The sequence below is a fragment of the Doryrhamphus excisus genome, chromosome 20 (assembly GCF_030265055.1).
Source record: "Doryrhamphus excisus isolate RoL2022-K1 chromosome 20, RoL_Dexc_1.0, whole genome shotgun sequence".
Classification (NCBI taxonomy): Eukaryota; Metazoa; Chordata; class Actinopteri; order Syngnathiformes; family Syngnathidae; genus Doryrhamphus; species Doryrhamphus excisus.
The window spans coordinates 9,657,012-9,683,098 of NC_080485.1; the positions used below are offsets into that span (position 1 = coordinate 9,657,012).

The 26,087-nt window shown below is 42.0% G+C and overlaps 1 protein-coding gene across 9 annotated transcripts in view; it reads right to left on the reverse strand.

Moving 5' to 3' along the window:
* Positions 1 to 26,087, reverse strand: part of mcm8 (minichromosome maintenance 8 homologous recombination repair factor) — a 409,889-nt gene that overhangs the window by 76,025 nt on the left and 307,777 nt on the right. For all 9 annotated transcript variants that reach the window (XM_058059051.1, XM_058059053.1, XM_058059049.1 and 6 more), the window contains one exon: positions 23,556 to 23,633. The gene's annotated coding sequence lies outside the window, so the exon portion shown is untranslated. The remainder of the gene's footprint in view (positions 1 to 23,555; positions 23,634 to 26,087) is intronic.

Consider the following 26,087-nt stretch of genomic DNA (forward strand, 5'->3'; position numbering starts at 1 on the left):
TGCTGGAGCCCATCCCAGTTGTCGTACACAAGGGTACACCCTGGACTGGTCGCCAGCCAATCACAGGGCACATATAGACAAACAACCATTCACACTCACATTCATACCTATGGACAATTTGGAGTCGCCAATTAACCTAGCATGTTTTTGGAATGTGGGAGGAAACCGGAGTACCCGGAGAAAACCCACACATGCAAGGGGAGAACATACAAACTCCACACAGAGATGGCCGAGGGTGGAATTGAACTCCTAGCTGTGAGGCCTGCGTGCTAACCACTCCCCCGCAGTGCAGCCAATACAAAAGGTAAAAAACTGAATTCTAAAAAATTCATTCATTCATTTTCTATTGCTTTTTCCTCACAAGAGTTGCGTGGGGTGCTGGAGCCTATCCCAGCTGTTTTTGGGCAAGAGGCGGGGTACACCCTGGACTGGTCGCCAGCCAATCACAGGGCACATATAGACAAACAACCATTCACACTCAATTGGACAATTTGGAGTCGCCAGTTAACCCAGCATGTTTTTGGAATGTGGGAGGAAACCCACGCATGCACGGGAAGAACATGGAAACACCACACAGAGATGACCGAGGGTGGAATTGAACTCCTAGCTGTGAGGCCTGCGTGCTAACCACTCGACCACCGTGCAGCCACTATAAAAGGTAAAAAACTGAATTCTAAAAAATGAAAACCGAAAAAAACTGACTTTAGGAAAAACTAAAACGTATTTCATTGGGCCCTCGACATCGATGTTCTCTGCTCCAGCTCCATTACAGGCAAGTCAGTCAGTTGAACTGGAATATGACAACACAGGAAACACAAGAGAGGCAGCCAAGGAAGTCCTCCACACACTTAAAGCTGACACAAAACAAGTTGAGAGGATGGAGTGCAAACTGTGTGTGTGTGTGAAAGTCTTCTAAGTGTGGCTTAGAAATAACACAACAGGCCCCCGAGAGTCTTCATCCTGACGAATGTCTGCTTTGGACAATTCTTCCTCTGATTGACTCTGGAGGTGGTGTGTTTGTATGTGTGTGTGTGTGTGTTTATTTGTGTGTGTTTAAGCGAATGCACACTTGTTCAATTGACTCTGTAGGTGGTTGAGTGTGTGTGACCTATTTTCCCGGCTTGTTTATGATTGTTCTGTCAGCTGGTACAGCTGCACATAAACTGCTTATAAAAGTCCACGTTTGTCATCTCTGCTGGGTTCTTTCCTTTTTCTGCTCTACATGCACCGTGTTGCGCTCTTGTTGTGAGATCAAAACTAATAGAGATATAAACAATAATTTAATAAAATGGGTGCCAATCAGCAGAGCGCAGTCTAAGGATCCCATTTCAGATTTTATAGACACACACTTCTTGCATAAATTCAGATTTGTCATTATAATTCATACATAATCCACTGGGAAATACATATGTATAAAATATAATATAAAATAATATAATAATACGGTACAATAATATATAATAATATAATATAAAAATATATATTTAAAAATATATGTATATATAATAACAGACACTTTTTTTAAAATTTGGGCAAATATATGAAACATTACAGTGCATTTCTTACATCAATCAAAATATAACTTTCCATTATTTACATTTGTATTCAACTATCTGATCACAAGCCCAAAAGGAGTAGGCTGGAGCAAAAGTTTATCATTTTCATGCCACAGTCTTGTTTTGCCCTATTATTATTATCATTGTAATATTATTATAGTTATTATCATTATCATTATTATCATTATTGTTATGATCTTTATCATTCATTCATTTCCTCACGAGGGTCGCGGGGGTGCTGGAGCCTATCCCAGCTGTCTTCAGGCGAGAGGTGGGGTACACCCTGGACAGGTCGCCAGCCAATCACAGGGCACATATAGACAAACAACCATTCACACTCACATTCATACCTATGGACAATTTGGAGTCGCTAATTAACCTAGCATGTTTTTGGAATGTGGGAGGAAACCGGAGTACCCGGAGAAAACCCACGCACGCACGGGGAGAACATGCAAACTCCACACAGAGATGGCCGAGGGTGGAATCGAACCCTGGTCCTCCTAGCTGTGAGGTCTACGTGCTAACCACTCGACTGCCGTGCCGCTAACACAACACAATATAATATAAAATATAATAACAGACACTTTTGATTGAAAATACTGAAACTAATCAATAAATAACAATAAACAATAAACTTAATTTTAACAATATATTTTTAAATATGCACATTATGTTTCACGCTTATCTGTACCGTATGCAAATGTCTTTCAACATAAACTAAATATGTGCATCATAATTCCTGGTAGAAATACTAAATAATGATATGACAATGTGCCTCATTCATCCTCATGTTTGTACTTGCTATTTCTATTCCCATAAAAGCTATTTAGTAAAGACACAAGCAAAGCTTTGAGCTTTTAATTGTCATTGTTGCAGAAACAATAAAAAGCCTGGCATCCCACTGCAGGTCTTATACAGGAAGGACTACACACCAACCAAATATGGCTCAATAATCAAAATCCTCTAAATAAACAAACAACATGTCTTCCGAATGTCTGTCTATTGCCAATTGCTTGTGTAAATTTGTACAAACAGCAAGACAAGTCATCATCTGCATGTAGGCACACAAATGTGTCCAGACAGGAAGTAAATTAGCTAAACTAAATTCATTTTGCGCTTGTCGCCATGGATACTGGCGTTGGGGTCCCGATGTGTATCGTTAAATGGGAACGTTCTTCAGTTAGCTAAACAGCAGCTGTAATTGTGTATAAAAAATGAAAAGCTATGAACATTCATCATACTGACTATGAAGGCAGTTTGTGTGGAATTGGAATATATTGTTTGTGTGACGGTCGACCTCACAGCTAGGAGGACCAGGGTTCGATTCCACCCTCAGCCATCTCTGTGTGGAGTTTGCATGTTCTCCCCGTGCATGCGTGGAATTTCTCCGGGTACTCCGGTTTTTCCTCCCACATTCCAAAAACATGCTAGGTTAATTGGCGACTCCAAATTGTCCATAGGTATGAATGTGAGTGTGAATGGTTGTTTGACTATATGTGCCCTGTGATTGGCTGGCGACCAGTCCAGGGTGTACCCCGCCTCTCGCCCGAAGACAGCTAGAATAGGCTCCAGCACCCCTTGTGAGGAAAAGCGGTAGAAAATGAACGAATGAATGAATGAATGTTTGTGTGACACCAGGGTTCAATTCCACCCTCGGCCATCTCTGTGTGGAGTTTGCATGTTCTCCCCGTGCATGCGTGGATTTTCTCCAGGTACTTCGGTTTCCTCCCACATTCCAAAAACATGCTAGGTTAATTGGTGACTCCAAATTGTCCATGTGAGTGTGAATGGTTGTTTGACCAGTCCAGGGTGTACCCCGCCTCTTGCCCGAAGACAGCTGGGATAGGCTCCAGCACCCCCTGCGACCCTCGTGAGGAAAAGCGGTAGAAAATGAATGAATGTTTGTGTGACCACCTTGAACTAACACCTTTAACCTTTAACCGATGACGAGGTGCAGGAGGTCCTATGTTAAGTTCTGCTCCTCCAACAACGATCCAATTCGAGTTTTCCTGGTGATCCCGAACATCATTCATACGCAGTCTACTTATCACTAATTGCTCTGCACAAACACTTGAATCACCTGTCGCCGTGATGAGATTTGGGGGTTTTATCTCGCACCTCTTCATCATCATAAAGTGAAGAGATTCTTCCAAACAATGAAGACTGATCATTGTGTGTTTAGCTGCTGTGACCTGCAAGCCACTTCATCTTCATCTCCATTCTATTCTCATCACTCCTCACTGGAAAATAACAACAACAAAAGAAACAGTTGGCGTGTAATTAAGAGCGAAAGGCGGGCTGGAATGATTTCAACAAAAATCAGAACGCTGCACCTTTCCTCGTCGCCTTTCATGCGGCGACTTCAGAGGGAGGATGACAAACTAAGCTGTCATATCTCAACTTGAACCACAACAAAACAACACAATGTTAAATTCCACTTTTATCTTGATAATTGGAAATGACGAGCCTCTGTCTCCGTGCGCACGTCTGACCTTACAGTGACAAATAAACATACATATGCAGTACTTCTTCATAAACTCATGTTTTGACAATTAAAAGCCAAGATGAACATGGTTATGAGTGTAAAAATACACAACTGGCTGCCTCAGATTCACCCGATGCTAATTAAATTTAGCCTTTTGTTTTGGGAGCATGTTTGCATGGGAACAATGGTAATGGTAATGGTTTTATTTCATTTGAACATGCATCAGATTACAATTGAATGCATCACATAATCAGTTCACAGTTCCACATGTCCAAAAGGAGTAGGAAGAAGCAAAGCTTATTAAATCCTACCCCTCCATCTGGTACTTTTACAATCAGTAACTGTTACATTTGTTCACTTCCTGCTTTCCATAATAGAGTTTAAGGTTTTTTTTGTGTTTTATAATGTACCTCTTACCGAAGTACGAGGTGATATGACCATACAACAAAAAACACAAAATCCAGCAATGAATACACAAAAAGACCGCAGAATTTGTTTGTCAATCCCACTTATGTCAACAACCTGCTTATATGTCGACTGAAAATGGAGGAAAACTATGTCAATAAACTGTCGTTATCATCTTCCATTCTCATTATGTCTCTGGCCAAAGTCACAACAAAATGTGCAAGCAAAGTGTAGTCTCCCTTATGTCGACACCACTTATGTTGACATGAGTCAGTCAGTCAGTCAGTCCGAGGGGCGTCGACATAAACTGGTTCAAGTGATGAATCCTGCAGCCATCAAACAAGTGTCACAAACTTATGATTCCTCTGCAGAGACATTTGTCTTCCTTTTGACAGCCTGCAGGTGTTTTTATTTTTTTTTTAAACATTGTTTATTTCCAAATTGTTCTCATTAAACCAACAGCAGAACAGAGACTCTGGACCAAGCATCGACGTCTTAGCAAGAAAAATGATTTTCCCCTCCCTTTTTTTTCCACCCTGAATAATTGAATTTGTGTTTATTTCTTCATCCGTCATGTTCAAACTCAGACTGAGTGCTGCAGTTGATGAATGTAGAAATGAAGGAAACAGGAAGAAGGGAACAACGAGGAATAATGTGCAGATGTGCCAGCTTTGGTAGATGGAGACAACTTTTTTGTTTATTTTTAACTCTACAGTTCTGTTGTAAGTATGAATGTGAGTGTGAATGGTTGTTTGTCTATATGTGCCCTGTGCGACCAGTCCAGGGTGTACCCCGCCTCTCGCCGAAAAGACAGCTGGGATAGGCTCCAGCACCCCTACGACCCTTGTAAGGATAAGCGGTAGAAAATGAATGAATGAATGAATGAATGTTATAGAAATCTAAGGTTGTCAAATAATTAAAATGAAAATTAAAATCAAATTAACCACAGTTTCCAAATTAATTAATCATGATTAATCACCAACTATGTGTTTAATATGCCACTTTTTTACGGTATTTCATGAACAGAAAGCTAAATCCACACCTCTAAAAATATATTTGCCTCTTTAATAGTAGCAAAACATTTGAATCACTAAATAATCATTCATGTTGTTTTCAGCCGTGAGGGGGTGCGTTCACAGACACCATGTAATTTTTTTTTTATTGAATTAAACTTTTCTTTTCTATATGTGCCCTGTGATTGGCTGGCGACCAGTCCAGGGTGTACCCCGCCTCTCGCCCAAAGACAGCTGGGATAGGCTCCAGCACCCCCCGTGACCCTTGTGAGGAAAAAGCGGTAGAAAATGAATGAATGAATAATTGAGTTCTGTTGTAATACAACAAACAAAAATAGTATCAAAAAAAGTAAATACCGACAAGTAAGTACCGACAAAATTAGAAAGTGGGTTTCGGCAGCTGTCTGGAAGTCCTTGGGAGCTCTTGGGAGTGTGACCAATCACAACCTGCCCCTTGTGAACACCTTCTTTTCTGATTTCAACACTTGCAAGAAAAGTCAATTAGTTCCAGTGGCGGGCGGTGAGTGGTTAGCGCGCAGACCTCACAGCTAGGAGACCAGGGTTCAATTCCACCCTCGACCATCTCTGTGTGGAGTTTGCATGTTCTCCCTGTGCATGCGTGGGTTTTCTCCGGGTACTCCGGTTTCCTCCCACATTCCAAAAACATGCTAGGTTAATTAGCGACTCCAAATTGTCCATAGGTATGAATGTGAGTGTGAATGGTTGTTTGTCTATATGTGCCCTGTGATTGGCTGGCGACCAGTCCAGGGTGTCCCCCGCCTCTCGCCCAAAGACAGCTGGGATAGGCTCCAGCACCCCCGCGACCCTTGTGAGGAAAAAATGGTAGAAAATGAATGAATGAATGAATGAGTTCTGTTGTAATACAACAAACAAAAATAGTATCAAAAAAAGTAAATGGCGACCAGTGCTCGACGACTGGTCAATAAAGTCAAGTTGTCGACATAAACGTGTTCCACTGTAGAACCGTTTAAACAAATCCTCTGCTTTCATGCGCACACATTACTGACAGTAACACACACCAAAAACCACATTGCCGTGACGTTGTAATAAACATTTCACACAGCAGATGGTCCAATAAAGCATTTTTAGTGTCATTGACATGTTTACCTCCTCTGCACTGTGCAGGTGGACGTTCACCACACACACACGTCAAGTGTGCATGCATGCGTGAAGGTGTGTTGTCAGCCTTTTTTATGTGTCAACGTTAGGAGATTGTAACCTTTTAAGTTGCTATGATATGAGATGTGGTATTGGTATCCATATCCCTGTAATTCATAGTAAATCATGACAAATCAGAAAACTATCATAGTGATCATACATAAAGATGGAGGAGAACACGATGTATGGAGGAAGAAAGTTTAAAAGGAATGAACAACAAAGTTCAATCTTTTCTCTCTAATGGAAGACTTCAATGTGCTGATGTCAGGAGTATAAAGTGCGTGTGTGTTTACAAAGTGTTTTTTTTTTGTCTCCATGCTGATGGAGAAGACAAAGATCCGGATTTAGCGCCGTGAAAGGGCCCACACTTTGTTCCACGATGCTAGGGAACAGATTTGTGGTGAATAAAACATAGACGTCGCATGGAACGCCACAAACAGCAAACGACATGCCGCCTTGCCACTCTGACTGAAAAACGCTGACACTTCGAAATGTGCAGGTGCATCCAAAGAGGTCTTTTTTTGACTCGACTGACGTCCTGATTTAGACTCCATCAGCATCTTCTTTAAAGGACCTAATGGATCCAGTTGGTCCTGGGATGGTTTTTTTTTTTGACTTGTTGTATAACATCGTCATGTGTAGTGAGGTTTAACCAAGATGATAACGCTACTAGTTAGCACACTCACTGCACTTCTACTGCATGGGCGTAAAATGACTCGTTTCACAGTAAAGGTTGCCGACCCCTGTCCTAGCCCGATTAAGATTTGTGGTATCCCCAAATTTCCGAACACCAAGTTCTTCTCCAGTGTCCTTTCCAGGTTTTTCTGCAACAGATTATCAAAGAAGATCTTCTCCAGGTGGATGCACAGTGACCAAGTGGTTAAAGTGGAAGCCTCACAGCTAGGAGACACAAGTTCGATTCCACTCTCGGGCATCTCTGTGTAGGGTTCACATGTTCCCCGGTTTCCTTCCACATTCCAAAAACATGCTAGGTTAATTGGCGACTCCAAATTGTCCATAGGTATGAATGTGAGTGTGAATGGTTGTTTGTCTATATGTGCCCTGTGATTGGCTGGCGACCAGTCCAGGGTGTACCCCGCCTCTCGCCCGAAGACAGCTGGGATAGTCTCCAGTACCCCCCGCAACCCTCGTGAGGATAAGCGGTAGAAAATGAATGAAAAATGAATGAATCTTCTCCAGGTTGTCCTTTAGGATTTTGTCCTGCCAGGTTCTCCAACAGGATCCCCTCCGGTACCTGCATGCTTCCTTGCACATTACCTCAAATGCTCAACCCACCCTTGTTCTCTTTCTGGACTTCAAGGAGGACTTCTTTGTCCACTTTAGGACTTCATGTCTCATTTTCTCTCCAAATTACATCTTTAAGGACCACAGACAGCGGTCCTATTGTACTTGACCTGACAAAATCTGGTTCTTTCATGTTCTCCTTAGAGATTTCCACACAAGCCATTGGGAAGCGAGGAACTGTGGGGTAGGTGGGGGGCTTTAATGTCAATGTAGTACAGATTTATAGTAGCCAACATGCAATTTGACTCTTGAATATTCTTGTATGTTCTCCATTTTGTTGCATTTTCCTTCTCTCATTTTTAAGTTCAGGCTGTACAGTACAGATAAATGAATAAATAGTATCGGTTTCTCTATTATTTAAAATCGATGGGAACGTGAAAAAAATATCTGTCCCTTAGGCGGGCATGATTGAGAAGAACTGCTCTCAAAAGGATCGTTTCCTCTTTCCTTCTTCCCAGCCATGGACTCTGCGCCGTTAGCCTCCTGGCGCATTGAAGTCAGCTCCTTCTTCAGGTTATCATCCATATCACTATGGGATTCTGCTCAGCCACCACCACCCAGATGTTTTGTAGATTCTACCGTGGGAAATCCTTCAAAATCTCTACCAGGACCTTCTTCTGGTTCTTGATTCTTGTATGTTCTCCATTTTGTTGCATTTTCCTGCTCTCATTTTTAAGTTCAGGCTGTACAGTACAGATAAATGAATAAATAGTATCGGTTTGTCTAGTATTTAAAATCGATGTGAACGTGAAAAAAATGTCTGTCCCTTAGGGGGGCACGATTGAGAAGAACTGCTCTCAAAAAGGATCTTTTCCTCTTTCCTTCTTACCAGCCATGGACTCTGCACCGTTAGCCTCCTGGCGCATTGAAGTCAGCTCCTTCTTCAGGTTATCATCCATATCACTATGAGATTCTGCACTGCCACCACCACCCAGATTTGTTGTAGATTCTACCGTGGGAAATCCTTCAAAATCTCTACCAGGACCTTCTTCTGGTTCTCGATTCTTGTATGTTCTCCATTTTGTTGCATTTTCCTACTCTCATTTTTAAGTTCAGACTGTACAGTACAGATAAATGAATAAATAGTATCGGTTTGTCTAGTATTTAAAATCGATGGGAACGTGAAAAAAATGTCTGTCCCTTAGGGGGGCACGATTGAGAAGAACTGCTCTCAAAAGAATCTTTTCCTCTTTCCTTCTTCCCAGCCATGGACTCTGCATTGTTAGCCTCCTGGCGCATTGAAGTCAGCTCCACTATGAGATTCTGCTCAGCCACCACCACCCAGATCTTTTGTAGATTCTATCGTGGGGAATCCTTCAAAATCTCTACCAGGACCTTCTTCTGGTTCTTGATCATCACAACTACCTCAGAAACCAACTTGCTTTACAAATCCCACCTTTCTTTAATTTCAGGCTCTCTAACTCTTCCTTCATTTTTCATTCTCTCCACACCTCTTTTTCCAAGAACGGAATTGATTCAGTTGGAATTTCAACACGTTAAAGTCTGCTTCTCATTCAGGTTGTTGTCCTTCAAGACTTGAGTTTGGCATCACAAAGAACTCTTTGTCCCGACCAACCTGTCCTCTCTCTCACTGCTGTGACAATGTCTTTCCTTGTCTCTCCTACTTTTCTAACTTGTGCTGCTGTCTAACAACCACCTGCTGCAGTGGGCCCCCACCAAGAAGCTGTCAGGTGATCCATCACTCAGCGTGGCTGCTGGTGCACCATGTCAGGGACGACGACAGCAACACTTTTTTTTTTTTTTTCCGCCTCTGCATTTATATTTCATCCCACGGAGACGCTGGGCTGGGGAGACCCATGGGTAAGTAAGTGGTGGACAGAAGCATATTCATAATTTAAAAAAAAGGGGACACTCAGCTTAAGGGAGGACAGAAGGACTTGCATTCATATTTCAACACGTACTTAATAAAAGAGCAAAACAGTAGAGGTAGGGGGGACGTGTAGCCAAGAAGGCTAACTGATAACTCTGGGGGGCATCAGTAAATGGGCATGAGGGACGCTTTTGTTGAAAGGGAGGAGGCGTGGTGGAAAGTGAGCATTCATATTTCATCAAGGGGGGGAGGGGGGGATGTCCACGAACAGGTGGCTATCATTCCACACGCATCAAGTCCACTTAGGATGAGAGCACTTCAGAGTGGCGAGAGGATGCGGCAAACTTGATAAGCGTCCCTTTGAATACGTTCTCCGTAATATTTATGGGCACGGTTAGAGGTCCGGCCATTAGTTTATGGACAGTTTAAGACCTCTTTTTAGAACACTGTGTGCTTCTTGCAGGTGTCGCAAGGAACATGTCGGAAGATGTGATGTTTTTATTTATGATGGATAAAAGCTAGAGTCCAACCAGCTGTTAATAAATAATATGGACAATAAAGTGATGAAACTTTATCTTATTGTATTCCTCACGTGTCCCACAATCAATCCATCACTTCACATTCTAAATCATCACACATCTGGCGGACCTTCCACATCATCATGAGTAGATTAGTTTTAAGAGATTGTTGTATTGCAAATGTTTACTCAACACTACACACTTAAAGAAAAACTGCACATTTTGGGGATTTTTTTTCCTTTGGAAAAATATAATTTAAAAAAAATATTTTAAAAATTCATAAAATTTCCTTTCCTTCTCCATCCATGCCTGTCTTCTGCACCAACTACCCTTGTGTCCTCCAAAACCTCCTCTTCGCCTCCTACCTGGCATCCTTCTACCAATATATTCACTATCTCTCCTCTGGACATGTCCCAACCATCTCAGTCTGGCCTCTCTGACTTTATCTCCAAGGCCTCTATCATGTAATGTCCATTTGATGTACTTGTTCTTGATCCTATCCATCCTGGTCACTCCCAATGAGAACCTCAGCATCCTATCTCTGCAACCTCCAGTTCTGCTTTCTGTCTTTTCCTCAGTGTCACTAGCCACGTTTACATGAGGAGTTTTTCTCTTTCCGAATGACCTTTCCGAAAGCAATGGTATACATGGAAAGGAATATTCCAATCGCGTGTCTACATGTGCCGCTATAATCGACCAGAATCGTCAATGGGGCATGCGCAGTAAAGCGTAAACACCAACATCACGTGATGCCGACTTCCCCGAGTTTTTCTTTCACTTGTTTACATTCCTTTCTTTGAGCAAATAACCCGAATGGAATTGGAATATTTGGGTCCATGTAAACGTGGCTATTGTCTCTAGACCAAACAACATGGCTGGTCTCACTACAGTTTCGTATATGTTTCCTTTCATTTTTAGCTGAAACTCTTCTATCACACATCGCACTTAGCACTTTTCTCCAATAGTGTTTTCCACAGTGCATCTTATTAAGACTTTCTCTGAGAAATAATGATAATTTCACATGAATACAAATGATGCTATTATTGTAAAAAGAAGAGGCGGCACGGCGGTCCAGTGGTTAGCACGCAGACCTCACAGCTAGGAGACCAGGGTTCAATTCCACCCTCGGCCATCTCTGTGTGGAGTTTGCATGTTCTCCCCATGCATGCGTGGGTTTTCTCCGGGTACTCCGGTTTCCTCCCACATTCCAAAAACATGCTAGGTTAATTGGCGACTCCAAATTGTCCATAGGTATGAATGTGAGTGTGCCCAGTCCAGTGTGTACCCCGCCTCTCGCCCGAAGACAGCTGGGATAGGCTCCAGCACCCCTGCGACTCTTGTGAGGAAAAAGTGGTAGAAAATGAATGAATGAATGAATGAATGTAAAAAGAAGTTTAGACAGCATTGCACAATGCATGTACGAGCCTGCATGGACAGTTCACACATCCTACCTACATTGAGTAGATCAGGACCAGACCATGTTAAGTCCAACATTGGACTTTTAAACTCTTCTGATTTCCCAGGGCACTAAAGTCCATCCCGTTAACAACAATAAAATGCACAAAAGGACCTTTTAGTGCTGCATGACACATCTTTTCCAACAAACACCAAGAGGAAGAAGAAGACACTAATAGTTGTAAGTGTTGGACTTGACAAGTGGAGTGTCTCCTCATCCACTCCAGTGCATTGTGGGTAGTAGCCGTATCACAAGTGGGCGACTCAGCGCGTCTCTGTGCTCTAGATGTTTTGATAGCAATGGACTAGTCCACTTTGTGTGTGTGTGTGTGTGTAGTGTGTAAGGCTGTGGTTGTCTGGCATGTGTGTATCACTGAGGGAAGATGAGCGCTCCTTATTTGGCCTGACAGAGCAATGTGTCGCTAAGATGAGTCTTATTTATCCAGCCCGGGGCTTATATGTGTGTGTGTGTGTGTGTGTGGGCTGGAAGTGTGCAGTGTGTGTGTGTGTGGGTGTGTGTGGCAGCATAATTGCCTGGCCTGGCATTTCAATTGAGTCGAGCTAGATTGCTGTGGGCTACTCCATTCTCTGCTCTGTTAGCCACCGCTGCTAATAACTTGGGCGAGGTGACGGGCGGCCATGGCGACAGCTCACACAAAAAATACTTTTAAGCCCCCTCCCCCACCAAAAAAAAACTATTCTCTCAATAGAATTTTCTTCATGCCGTTCACTATTTGAAATTAACACTGGTCATTAGCTTACATCAAATGTATAGTTCAGTTTCACACACACAAAAAAAAGAATTAGAAGAAGAAGTGGGACAGCCAGAGACGACATGTCCCTGAGCAGCTACGCATATTGTGTGTGTGTGTGTGTGCTGTAAAACACAGCAAAGCGCTGAAAAGTGTTGTAAAATTCATCAGGTTAGTGTTGCGGTCATGGCTGCCCTACAGCGCCACCCTGTCTCTCAATTATGTACAACTGAAATTAGACATTAAATTACAATGACCCGCAATGACACACATACACACAAACACACACACACACACACACACTGTCAAGTATGCAGATGATTTTCCAAATGTGCACATACAAAAACCACAAGGGCACAATGACCTCATGTTGTGTATAAACACTGCAGACATACAGCACATTGGTAAACACTCACTGGACACTTCATTAGGTACAATGGAGTCACATTCAATTGCCTTTACAAATATGCGATTGACACTGTCAGAGAGCTATTTATGTGTGCTATTGTGCTCGAAAAAATGTTTTTTTTATATAAAAGAAAGCAGAAAATCACACACACTTCCAAGACACACATGACCGATGAGGATCGTTATTTTTCACAACCTTTCATTCACTACTACATTCATTCATTTTCTACCGCTTTTTCCTCACGAGGGTCCCGGGGGTGCTGGAGCCTATCCCAGCTGTCTTGGGGCGAGAGGCGGGGTACACCCTGGACTGGTCGCCAGCCAATCACAGGGCACATATAGACAAACAACCATTCACACTCACATTCATATCTATGGACAATTTGGAGTCGCCAATTAACCTAGCATGTTTTTGGAATGTGGGAGGAAACCGGAGTACCCGGAGAAAACCCACACATGCACAGAGAGAACATGCAAACTCCACACAGAGATGACCGAGGGTGGAATTGAACCCTGGTCTCCTAGCTGTGAGGTCTGTGCGCTAACCACTCAACCGCCGTGCCACCACATTAAGAACAATTAACAATAAAAGGCGGTCAATGCAATCAATCTCCAGTATAAGCCTCTTATCTTTCTATTACTGGCAATATACAGTAGGTCACCATTATCATTACATTTCATTTTACAATGGTAATATATTTCATTATTCCTTTTCTTCAAGTCCATCAAGTCCATTTTTTACACCCACTTCTGATACCATAATGTGTTTGCTTGTAAACTGAAGGCTTTTTGGACAGTTTTTGACTATAAAAAAAGAGTTGTTGATTTATATGACAGAGACTGAAACTGAGCCTCATAGGTTATGGTTGCAGTTATAGATTGCATGTATGGATGTCAATCTGGGAAATAGTCCGTTCATCCCTGCATGTTCGAGTACAGTAGCTGTGTAGCTCCATGGAAGGATCACCACAATGTCGAACAATGTCAAAAATTCCTCCTGTCCATCCACCCGTTTTTTGCTGCTTATCCTCACTAGGGTTGCCGAGATGCTGGAGCCTATCCCAGCTGCTTTCGGGGGGGAGGCGGGGTACACCCTGGACTGGTCGCCAGCCAATCACAGGGCACATATAGACAAACAACCATTCACACTCACATTAATACCTATGGACAATTTGGAGTCGCTAATTAACCTAGCATGTTTTTTGGAATGTGGGAGGAAACCGGAGTACCCGGAGAAAACCAACGCATGCCAGCCAAACACAGGGCACATATAGTCAAACAACCATTCACACTCACATTCATGCTAGAATCTTGTAGAAATTGTGAATGAAATATTGTCATTGTAAGGAGAAGGGATATTTGTGTGGGGAGGCATTTCCTCGGCAGACCCCCCCCCCCCCCCCGCCCCAATTATATGTGTTAAAACAGCCTGAAACACTGGCGAAAGTTGTTAAAAAAATGAAAAAAACCCTCTTACGGACAACAAATGGAAGTTAGCTTTGTTAGCTTAGTTTAGCAGAGCATGCTAGTGTGGCTGTGTATGTGTGACTCAAGCTGTAAGTGTTTCCCTGCATGTACGCCATAATGTACGGGAAGTCCATTTGTCATTTTTTATTTATTTCACATCATTTTTTGCATGTAAAATTACAATTACTGTCTATAAATTGTATTTTTGTTAATAATTTTGGGTGTAGATTTACATAATTTCTTATGGGAAATTGCCTATGGTTTCCTACGTTGTGGTTTTCGCTTGAAGTTTTAGAACAAAGTCAGTGTAAACGGGGTCTGTGTGTGAAACCGAATAGTGTGTGCTTGTACACATGTCCCAAACTTTGTCCCTAGCCCAAAAAAGGCTCCAAAATGAGTATAAAGTGCCCTTTAGAACTAATTGGGAAGCAGAATGCTGCTGAAGTTCAAACAGAAGCAGCAGCAAAAAGGTGAACCTAAATTCCTCGTTTCTCTTCTCCGTTCTGTGACCTAAACGAAAAGAGTTCATTCAGACTATTTAACATTTGTATGCACTTAAAGGCCAGCTAACGAGACACTGAAAACCACAATCGGGGGCCCAAAGTGTGGAGAGGTTTCATGAATCAATGGCCTCTTCTCTCCCATAACGAGCTACAGGGAGCCCATTTGCTGCCAACAAGCCCAAAATGGCTCTCCAGCGTTTGGTCTGGGACGTTTAATTAGCGGGCGAGCCGAGAGGCTGCAACAAAGACACGCTTCGGGTGTCATTTTGTGTCACTGAAATAGAGCAAAGAAGAAAAAAAGATGTATAGTATTCATGGCAAGCTCATTGTGTGTCGCTGCTGTGTGTGTGTGTGTGTGTGTGTGTGCGGTTCAGCTGACATCAAAGAACCAATCAACATCACCGGCTTTGTTTAACAAAGCATCCTCACTGCTAATAATGTCACATTTTTATTTCAAAGTCAGAGTCCTCCTCGTCGCCGGTGACCACATTCACCCCGCTATCATTTCGCTGCTTTTGCTCTCATTATCGACGGGTCGTTAGCGCCGCCCCCATGACAAACGACACCCTGCAATTAAAGGTTGTTCCTGCCTTATTAAAAATGTCTTCCATTTAGCCAACCTGTTTGTGCTCGTAAGATGTACGCCAGACAGAATAACAGCAATTTAACGATTGGATGATGAGAGAGATTTTAATTAATGGTCATCAATTTGTCCTGGCTTTCAGAGCGTGACGACGTCTTTTATGACTTATTTTACTTCCTCTAAGCCGTTATCTTGAAGCTTTGCGACTAGTGATGTGTCGGAATCCGGCTTTAAGGAGTCGGCTCCCTCGTTCGATCTCTGTTAAAGGCCAATGTCATTGCTCAAGATGTGTGGCGTTGTAGCCTGTGTCCACACTGAGCAGGGGGAGGGGCAAACACAGTGATGAATTAATTCAGGACAAAATAGGTAGATCCCGTCCATGTCGTGTCTTGCTGCCACATTGTGTCTTCAATGATAAAAAATAACCTTGCATGTTCATTTAGCCCTTTCCTTCATCATTTAATGGTGTCAATAGTTATCGGCCCGATATCAGCATAAAAATATGATATCAGATCAGATTTTTTCCAGATGATAAAAACCTATATTAATTTATTTATTGCGTAAGTTTTTACATAGCTCAGTCTCAGTAGTCAAAATACGATAGACACATGCACATGCTAATAGACTATTTTAATAATAGTGACTAATAAAATAACCCCCCATATATTACATGCGGTTATTGATCACTTATGTTCATACATTTAAAAAAAAGAATAACTATATGCAACATCATATTGTCTTAACAATTTGGTAAAGTAGGAAGTGACATAGTCCTCACTTACGTATGTGCGGCACTAATTGCGTTTCCGGGATGGATAATGACTAGGGTTGTCCGATTTTGGCAATTTTTTATAACAATATCAGCCGATACCGATACCAACACGTCTAACATGACATTTCTCCTGTGGTGGAATGAACACATATGTGTTGTATACAGCATTTTTTTTTTATATCGTTTTTTATGATCAGGAAAAATTGGATACCGATATCAACCGATATCGCATTTTTATGCTGACATCGGGCCGATAATTATGGGCACCAATATTTAGGGGTACACCCTGGACTGATCACCAGCCAATCACAGGGCACATATAGACAAACAACCATTCACACTCACATTCATACCTATGGACAATTTGGAGTCGCCAATTAACCTAGCATGTTTTTGGAATGTGGGAGGAAACCGGAGTACCCGGAAAAAACCCACGCTCACACAGGAAGAACATGCAAACCCAGATTTTGCAGATCTCCTGACTGCTTGGCCAACATGCTAAAAAAATCTATTCATATTATATTGTTTATTTATATTATATACAGTAAAATGTTATAATACAGTCGAAAATGTAAGCAGAAAAATGCAATACACAATTTTGGTTTTTAGACTCAATATGATCCGAATATGATCTCCACGTGCAGACTAAGGAGGTTCGCTGCAAGGCAGAAGAATGTTGACAGTTTAGTCCGAGTGAGTTTGAGTTTTAATTAAAAGTCAACTTCACTGTTCATCATCTTGTTCTCCAGCCCAATCAATAGAGGTCGTAAAAAGGTTCTTTCCCTCAGTTTTTTTGGGCCTCAACAGGGAGAACAGGAGGCGGTATAGACAGGTTGACTCACCTTTTAGAAGGATACCATACTTTCTGCTCAAAGTGAGAAATACAAAAAAACTGACTTACATTGATTACATTAAGCGCTGAAGGTTTAAGTCTTAAATAGCCTAAGGAAACCAAGATACTGACCTTGCAGCAATAGGAACACCTTACGGATTCCACCTACTGTACATTCAACCCACGGACACTTCATTAGGTAAACCACCTAATGCTAAACTCTCTGGATTTCGAAAAATAATAATACAGTACTACTGCAATACTTTCTAATGCAGGAGCGTCTAATGAGAAATGAAGACATTTTCCACAGTGTACACCCAGTGGAGCTCAGGCTGTCCTTGTTGGTCACGCTGCTAACACGACCCAAGTAGCGACCCAGCGGACATGTTTGATACATCCCCCAATTCACAGCATCACCAGTGGGATTAACACACACACACACACACTGGCAGAGTAACACAAACCCAATGCCAGCGGAATGGTTTGAAATGAAAGAAAAACCAGAGGATAGACGGCAGGAGGAGAGAGAAAAATAAAAGGAAAACAAAAAAAGGATGAAGCAAGTTGGATGACAAATATCTCAAGTGTAGGGTTTGACTTCCTGCCTGCTGCATCCCAGCGTGTCTAACATGCTTTGGTTTCAGTCCATTTTGGAAAAAAAAAAAACATCCACAGAGCTCAGCTCAGCTCTGACTTTGTTTGTGTGTCCGCCTCCAGCATATAGACGCTAGCAGAGAGAAGCTAACACAACTGTTATGTTTATGCTCTATTTTTATTCCCATGACTTCTGTCCAAAAATTCAGATTTAAAAGGGATAGTTCGGATTTTTGACATGAAGTTCTGCATCAGCAGTGTAGTCCATTAACCAGTTCTGGTCGGATTTTGGTGATGAACGTATTTTTGTGATGGAAATAATTTTTTTTTGAACACACGGCGGTCTAGTGGTTAGCGCGCAGACCTCACAGCTAGGAGACCAGGGTTCAATTCCACCCTCGGCCATCTCTGTGTGGAGTTTGCATGTTCTCCACGTGCATGCGTGGGTTTTCTCCGGGTACTCCGGTTTCCTCCCACATTCCAAAAACATGCTAGGTTAATTGGCAACTCCAAATTGTCCATAGGTATGAATGTGAGTGTGAATGGTTGTATTTAAATGGAAAAGACAGTCTAAAGGGGCTGCACGTTGGTCGAGTGGTTATCGCGCAGGTCATCTCTGTGTGTAATTTGCATGTTCTCCCCGTGCATGCGTAGGTTTTCTCCGGGTACTTCGGTTTCCTCCCACATTCCAAAAACATGCTAGGTTAATTGGCGACTCCAAATTGTCCATAGGTATGAATGTGAGTGTGAATGGTTGTTTGTCTATATGTGCCCTGTGATTGGTTGGCGACCAGTCCAGGGTGTACACCGCCTCTCGCCCAAAGACAGCTGGGATAGGCTCCAGCACCCCCGTGACCCTCATGAGGAAAAAGCGGTAGAAAATGAATGAATGAATGAATGAATAAATGAACACACATTGTTGTCAGAAGTGAACCTCTTCACTTCAATGGCTCCAACAATTAATCAGAACTACGTTTTCAACACAGAAATTCGACCAGAACTGAACTTAGGAGACAAAGTGGGGGGTGAGTCGCTCCTCATGGACGACACTCTTAATGCTGATGGACCAAGTTACCGTTGATGCACTACACTGCTGATGGGGATGTCATATTATCCCTCTAAAGAAAACACCTCAGTCCACATAAAAACACATCAATTCTGTTAAAAAGTAACACTGCTACCTCATATACCGTAAGGAAATTGCAGCCAATCAGAAACCAGACGAAAGTCATTTCCAGAAAAGGCAAAACAAAAATGATCATGCAAGAAGGTCACCCAGACCAGAAGTCACAAACCCGACAAATTCATCCCCTCGTATATTCCTAGCAGAGCACAGAGGGACACTCCACTCTCTCAAGCTGTCTTCGCCTCCTCTTTGATTTGAATATTGATGGATGCACTAATGCGCTGTGTGAAGCCAAAGTGCACATGTTGGCAAAAGTGTCTCCGCAGAGGAGTACAGAAAAAAAAAGAAGACTAATTGGTTCTCTGCGGGCCTCCTCGTATGGGCCCAAACATTTTGTGTCAAGGCAAGTATTGGCGAGAAAGGGAATTGTGTGTGTCACAGCACATGTTCGAATTCATGTTTCTTCTCAATGGACCACAGCTCCCCGGGGGGGGGGGGGGGGGCATCACTCATGCAGCCACAGGACACGTCGCTACCTACCACCACCACGGCTACAGATGAAATTATCTTACCACTCAGTTGTGCTGCCAGCTTTTTAGTCAATGATGGCTGTTTGTTGGCTCAATTTCAGTTGGTAGTAAATCCATACTGCAATACGACTGATTTTCGAGTCGTACACTGGTCACAGAGATTCTTTGTCAGGTCAAACAAACTCTACGGGTACTTGCCCGATTAACCAAATACCAATTAACTGTTCAATTCTGTTCTACAATTATGCGTTGGGAATAGACCTTGATTCAGTGAGACATAGTTGTTATGCAATAATCCAAGGCACATTTGATTTGGGTTGATGGGCATTATGACATTTATGATAACATTTGTATTTCCTTCCCTGTTCAAAAGTATTCATACCCTTGTCCTCCTGTAAGTATAAAGTCATCTGTTTTTCATTGTTGAAGTATTTTTCTACTTGCAAGATGTGTCTTGTTGGTCCCCGCAATGTTATTCAACAAATCAAAGTAAAAATTAACTATAAATTGAGGGGATTGGTGAGGTCACTGTCAGTTCGAAGTCATCGCCAGATTCTCTACCATAGTCAAGGAGAAAGAACTGAGTGAGGACCTGAGGTTGTGTATTGTGGATGCACACAAGGATGGTTTGGGCTACAAAGCAATATCCAAGGTCCAATATCCAGGTCCATAGAGCCACAGTCCAGAGCATCATTAAGCAATATAAAGAATTCCATACAGTGAAGAACCTGAGAAGACCTGGAAGGAAGCCCAAAGTCTCTGGTACGGACCGCCACCATTAACCCGCATATCACCACCAAGAAGATGTTGCGTGACCTGGGTGACAAGGGAAGCAATATCTCGAGACAGACACTCCAGAGGACATTGAATAGGGCAGGACTCAATGGACGCTGACGCAAGACTCCGCTCCTCAAACCCAACCACACAAGAGCACATCTGGACTTCGCCAAAAAACACCTAGATGAAGCCAAGGCATTTTGGTCCAACTGTTAAGCATGCAGGAGGAAGCATAATGCTGTGGGGCTCTGCGAGTGGGACAGGGACCCTCATACATACTCATATATATATATATATATATATATATATATATATATATATATATATATATATATATATATATATATATATATATATATATATATATTTATATATATATATATATATATATATATATATATATATATATATATATATATATATATATATATATATATATATAGCTGTAACTGCCAGGTCACTGATCCTAAGGCGTGTTGTGCTCTTATTATTGATATGGAAAGGCTGTTGACGATTTGGCTTTTTCTCCCCTATTTCTGCTTCATTTCCTTTTTCTATTTAGTGTTTTACTGCTGTATTTTATGTTCTTTATTTGTTTTGTTTACAGTGTGAGTGACTTAGGAGTGTCTGAGTATAGAATATGTACAATGAGAGCTAATTTCCCAAAGTCAAATGCCTTATTTATGCAAGCATATTCAGCATAAATCTGATTCTGATTCAGGTATAATTTAGATATCAGATTTGACTTTACCAACCTGTTTTGTGCCTTGACAAGAAAAGAATAAAAATGCTTGCTGAAATATGAGCGCTGTAGTCACAAACATGGTGAGAGAACGTCCAAACAATCTGTTGCTCTTGTTGGTGTTTAAGGTTCAGAACAGTAGATGACAGGAAATCCAACTGTTTCCTTTTTTCGTGAATAAAAAAAAGGAAAGAAAAAAGACAGCTCCCTTGCTGTTTGTCCTTTGTCTCCACCATCTGCTTGAAACACCATGTTAGGACAAGCTGTCACTAAATTCTGCTCTCTCAGCTTAATCTCTAAGGAAGCACACATGTAAGAAGAAGACTCTCTTAGGAAAAAACATCGGCCGAACATTGCTATCCAGTAAGGAATCTTTTGTTATGACCAATCCCTATGTTGGAACAGCTACAATGTATTTAGTTACATCCGACATTCAATCATTCCTTTTCAGCTCCATAATAGACATGTATTGCGCAAATGGAACCACATGATGGTCTCTAATGTAACCCCTTATGCATATCTGAACCAAACAAACACACATACCATACGGTACCTAAATGAACTAAGATACAAACATAAGGCATTCAGAAGATGCATTCAAATATATGTTAGGTGTCAATAATGTTACACTGAGGAGACAATGGCCACTGTAGGAGGAAACAGGAACAAGGAACTTTCCGAATGCTTATATTCATTCATTCATTTTCTACCGCTTCTTCTCACGAGGTTCGCGGGGGGTGCTGGAGCCTATCCCAGCTGTCTTCAGACGAGAGGCGGGGTACACCCTGGACTGGTCGCCAGCCAATCACAGGGCACATATAGACAAACAACCATTCACACTCACATTCATACCTATGGACAATTTGGAGTCACCAATTAACCTAGCATGTTTTTGGAATGTGGGAGGAAACCAGAGTACCCGGAGAAAACCCACGCATGCTTGAGGAGAACATGCAAACTCCACACAGAGATCGCAGAGAGAGAATTGAACCCTGGTCTCCTAGCTGTGAGGTCTGCCCGCTAACCACTCGACCAACGTGCAACCCACAAAGCTAAGATTAATTCATTCATTTTCTACCGCTTTTTCCTCACGAGGGTCGCGGGGGTGCTGGAGCCTATCCCAGCTGTCTTCGGGCGAGAGGCGGGGTACACCCTGGACTGGTCGCCAGCCAACCAATCACAGGGCACATATAGACAAACAACCATTCACACTCATATTCATACAACCATTCACATTCATTCAAGTCGCAGTCCCCGGCTTTTTGCCGAAAACTGATATGCCGATATTGTCCAACTCTCAATTTCTGATACCGATATCAGTCGATACCAACACGTCTACCATGACATTTCTCCTTTGGTGGAATGAACACATATGTGTTGTATACAGCATTTTTTTAATATCGGTTTTTATGATCAGGAAAAATTGGATACCGATATCAACCGATATAGCATTTTTATACTGATATCGGGATGGTAATTATGGTCACCGATATTTAGGGGTACACCCTGGACTGGTCGCCAGCCAGCCAATCACAGGGCACATATAGACAAACAACCATTCACACTCACATTCATACCTATGGACAATTTGGAGTCGCCAATTAACCTAGCATGTTTTTGGAATGTGGGAGGAAACCGGAGTACCCGGAGAACACAGAGATACCCGAGAGTGGAATCAAACTTGTGTCTCTTAGCTGTGTGGCCTGTGCGTTAACCACTCAAATACAACCCAAATACTCATATCTGAGTCTAATTTATGTCTTATTAATGTATTAAAATGCCTTATTTTCTGTATTTTATTGACTACTATATTGGGTAATATAAGTGCAAAGGTGACCATAGGGTTGTTATGTCATATCTAGAGGCCTCTAACCATGTTAAATATATTTAGAAGGTCATAAACAGGTTTTCTATGGAAATATTTAATTCCTCCAACTTCACGGAAATTCACTTGTGTGTATAACTATATGTTTTTATTGTGTTTGTTCCTTTATTTTTTTTTTCAGTCCAAAAAAAGTTAGTATATCTATTTTTCATATTCTAAATTGCATTTGCTCGCCTGCTGGTCCTAATTAGCGTCTTAAGGAGAGTTCAGCATTTGGGTCACAGTCTCACTTTGTGACCTTTTACGCCTTTTAACATTTTGTAACTTTCTCAAATGCTGCCCGCAGTGACACGCTTCAGCAAATGCGGTATACATTACTGCAGCAATTATGTTGTTTTAATATAATAATGCCATTAGGAAAAAATGTCAATAATTAACAACATGTAATGTTAAGAAATAATAATGATGATGATGAAAGGACCTCCGGGGCAGACTCACTCTCACACAGAGTCAATTTATTTAACAAGGTCATACGGATTACATGTGCTACAAAAAATACTGTATATAATGCAGTGTGATTGAAATGAATACAATGTTATATAATATGTCATTTGTAATAGAAATGTTTAGTTGCTTGTAAAAGGGATGGAATCAGGTAAAGATGCTTCGCATTATCTGCTGTGTGTGTGTGTGTGTGTGTGTGTGTGTGCACGATGCTGCAGTGGCCATGAATACAGATGAGTGGCATGCTGTGATATAGCCGTGGGGTCGTGATGAGGCGTAGCACAGAACTAACTCACCACGTAATGAGTGATGCTTATCATCAGGCAGGAGATGTGCACACTCATGCGTGCGCGCACACACACACACACACACACACACACACGCTATACACACCTTATGCATCGTCTGTCTGTGACACTTTGAACTTCAGAGGCAGCGACATCTCTCGGACCGGTTTCCTTCTGTGGTTTTCTAATGATTGGAGAGGAGCAGAGAAGTTTGTGAGATGTTTAGGATTCAGCTACTATCTCATATGAAAAGTCCATAAATATGCAGTAGAGCTAACTCACAGGCATCAGTGTGGAAAATGTTTAAAGAAACTGAACTGCAGCTGCAGGAAACGTTCACTCACTGGTCACATCATTAGGTACCCAATCTTATCAAGAGTTGGAACAAAAGAAAAAAAATCCGATGATCGGTGTTGGTATTCATTTAAAGGGGTGCTATGCTGCTCATTTGAAATGATATTGCATCCCAGCAAAGCTACATAGTTTATTTCAATAAAATACTACAGAATTTTTTTTTATACTAAATCTTGGATTTTGCAGCCTCCGACCACACTTACTCTGTTGTGATTGGTTTTCAAGCATAAAAATGATGAGATCAACAACAATACAAATATAATGCATTCATGGAAATGCATAGAAAGACATGTTGATGTAAAGCACTGGTGTCAGAAATGTTATTATGTTGATGAGACAATAGCCACAATAGGAAGAACTGTCAAACGGAAGGCACTCCCTCAATGTTTATGTGTCTCTATATGTCTCTTTATTTACTCTGATTTTATTTACTGTAGTATAATACTACATATGTACCACATATACATTCATTCATTCATTTTCTACCGCTTTTCCTCACGAGAGTCGTGAGGGGTGCTGGAGCCTATCCCAGCTGTCTTCGGGCGAGTGGCGGCCAGCCAATCACAGGGCACATATAGACAAACAACCATTCACACTCACATTCATACCTATGGAGAATTTGGAGTCGCCAATTAACCTAGCATGTTTTTGGAATGTGGGAGGAAACCGGAATACCCGGAGAACACAGAGATACCTGAGGGTGGAATCAAACTCGGGTCTCCTCGCTGTGTGGCCTGTGCGTTAACCACTCAAATACAGCCCAAATACTCATATCTGAGTCTAATTTCTGTCTTATTAATGTATTAAATGCCTTATTTTCTGTATATTATTGTCTACTATATTGGGTAATATGAGTGCAAAGGTGACCATAGGGTTGTTCCGTTGTTTCCTTAAAAGCAACACATGGGTGTTCCTCTTGGCGGGACGTTATCGTGTGGACCGAGCCTACAAGTCATTGCGCTTCCTCTGGCAGGGCTCACAAAGTTAATCACAAAAAGCACATCAGGCAGATTGAGCCGTCAGACACAAGTTAATTCATGAAAGTGTCAGTGAAGATGTGAAGCGAAATAAGATTCAAGTTACCGATGTGACGCTTTTAATATATGAATAATTCATCAAGAGGTTCCCTGTTGAAGATGTTTCACAGTGATTACATCTTGTTGCCACACATCATCACAGTTTGACCCAATTTTGATACATTCTGTCCATTAGAGATGCTAAAACCAATGCAATGTACAGTAGGTCATTATACGGAACAAAATGGAACAAAATATCGTCAAATACAAGGGATAGTATCTAATACTGCGCCACCACCTGACATATGTCATGTGATCAAAAACGATTTTTAATAATGGCGCTGGATATCAGGTCGTTACTGAACTGAAAGAGACTTACTGAAAGAGAAACTGAGTGTTACTGGAACTGTTAATTCATTCATTCATTCATTTTCTACCGCTTTTTCCTCATGAGGGTCGCAGGGGGTGCTGGAGCCTATCCCAGCTGTCTTTGGGCGAGAGGCGGGGTACACCCTGGACTGGTGGCCAGCCAATCACAGGGCACATATAGACAAACAACCATTCACACTCACATTCATACCTATGGACAATTTGGAGTCGCATGTTTTTGGAATGTGGGAGGAAACCGGAGTACCCGGAGAAAACCCACGCATGCACGGGGAGAACATGCAAACTCCACACAGAGATGTGTGGAATTGAACCCTGGTCTCCTAGCTGTGAGGTCTGCGCGCTAACCACTCGACCGCCCGCCACTGGAACTATTAATTGACTTTTATTGCAAGTGTTGAAATCAGAAAATAAGGTGTTCACAAGGGGCGGGTTGTAACTGGTCACACTACCCAAGAGCTCCCAAGGACTTCCAGACAGCTGCCGAACCCCACTTTCTAATTTTGTCGGTATAGAAGTTGATAACACAAAATGACGAGTTAGGACACTGATAAATTGATATTTACAGCTTGCTCATCTGACTCTTCAATATAACGTTGGAAAGGCATCGAACTTCAGCAACAGTGTGGCGGATAGTCCGGCTTCACTCATGTCCACAAACCAGTCTCATATTTTTCTGTTGCTGCCCGGGAATCTGCAACTCCAACCACTTCTGCTTGCCTCTTTGGGCAAGTTAACTTTCTCTAAAATCTGAACAAACATTTCCTGGAAACCATTGCCTACAGCTCGTACCGTATAAGGAAGTGTGGCTCACTGTGACATCACAAAAAACAACCGTTCAAAGCCAAACGGCTGACTTTGAAATGTTAAAAAATGTCTGA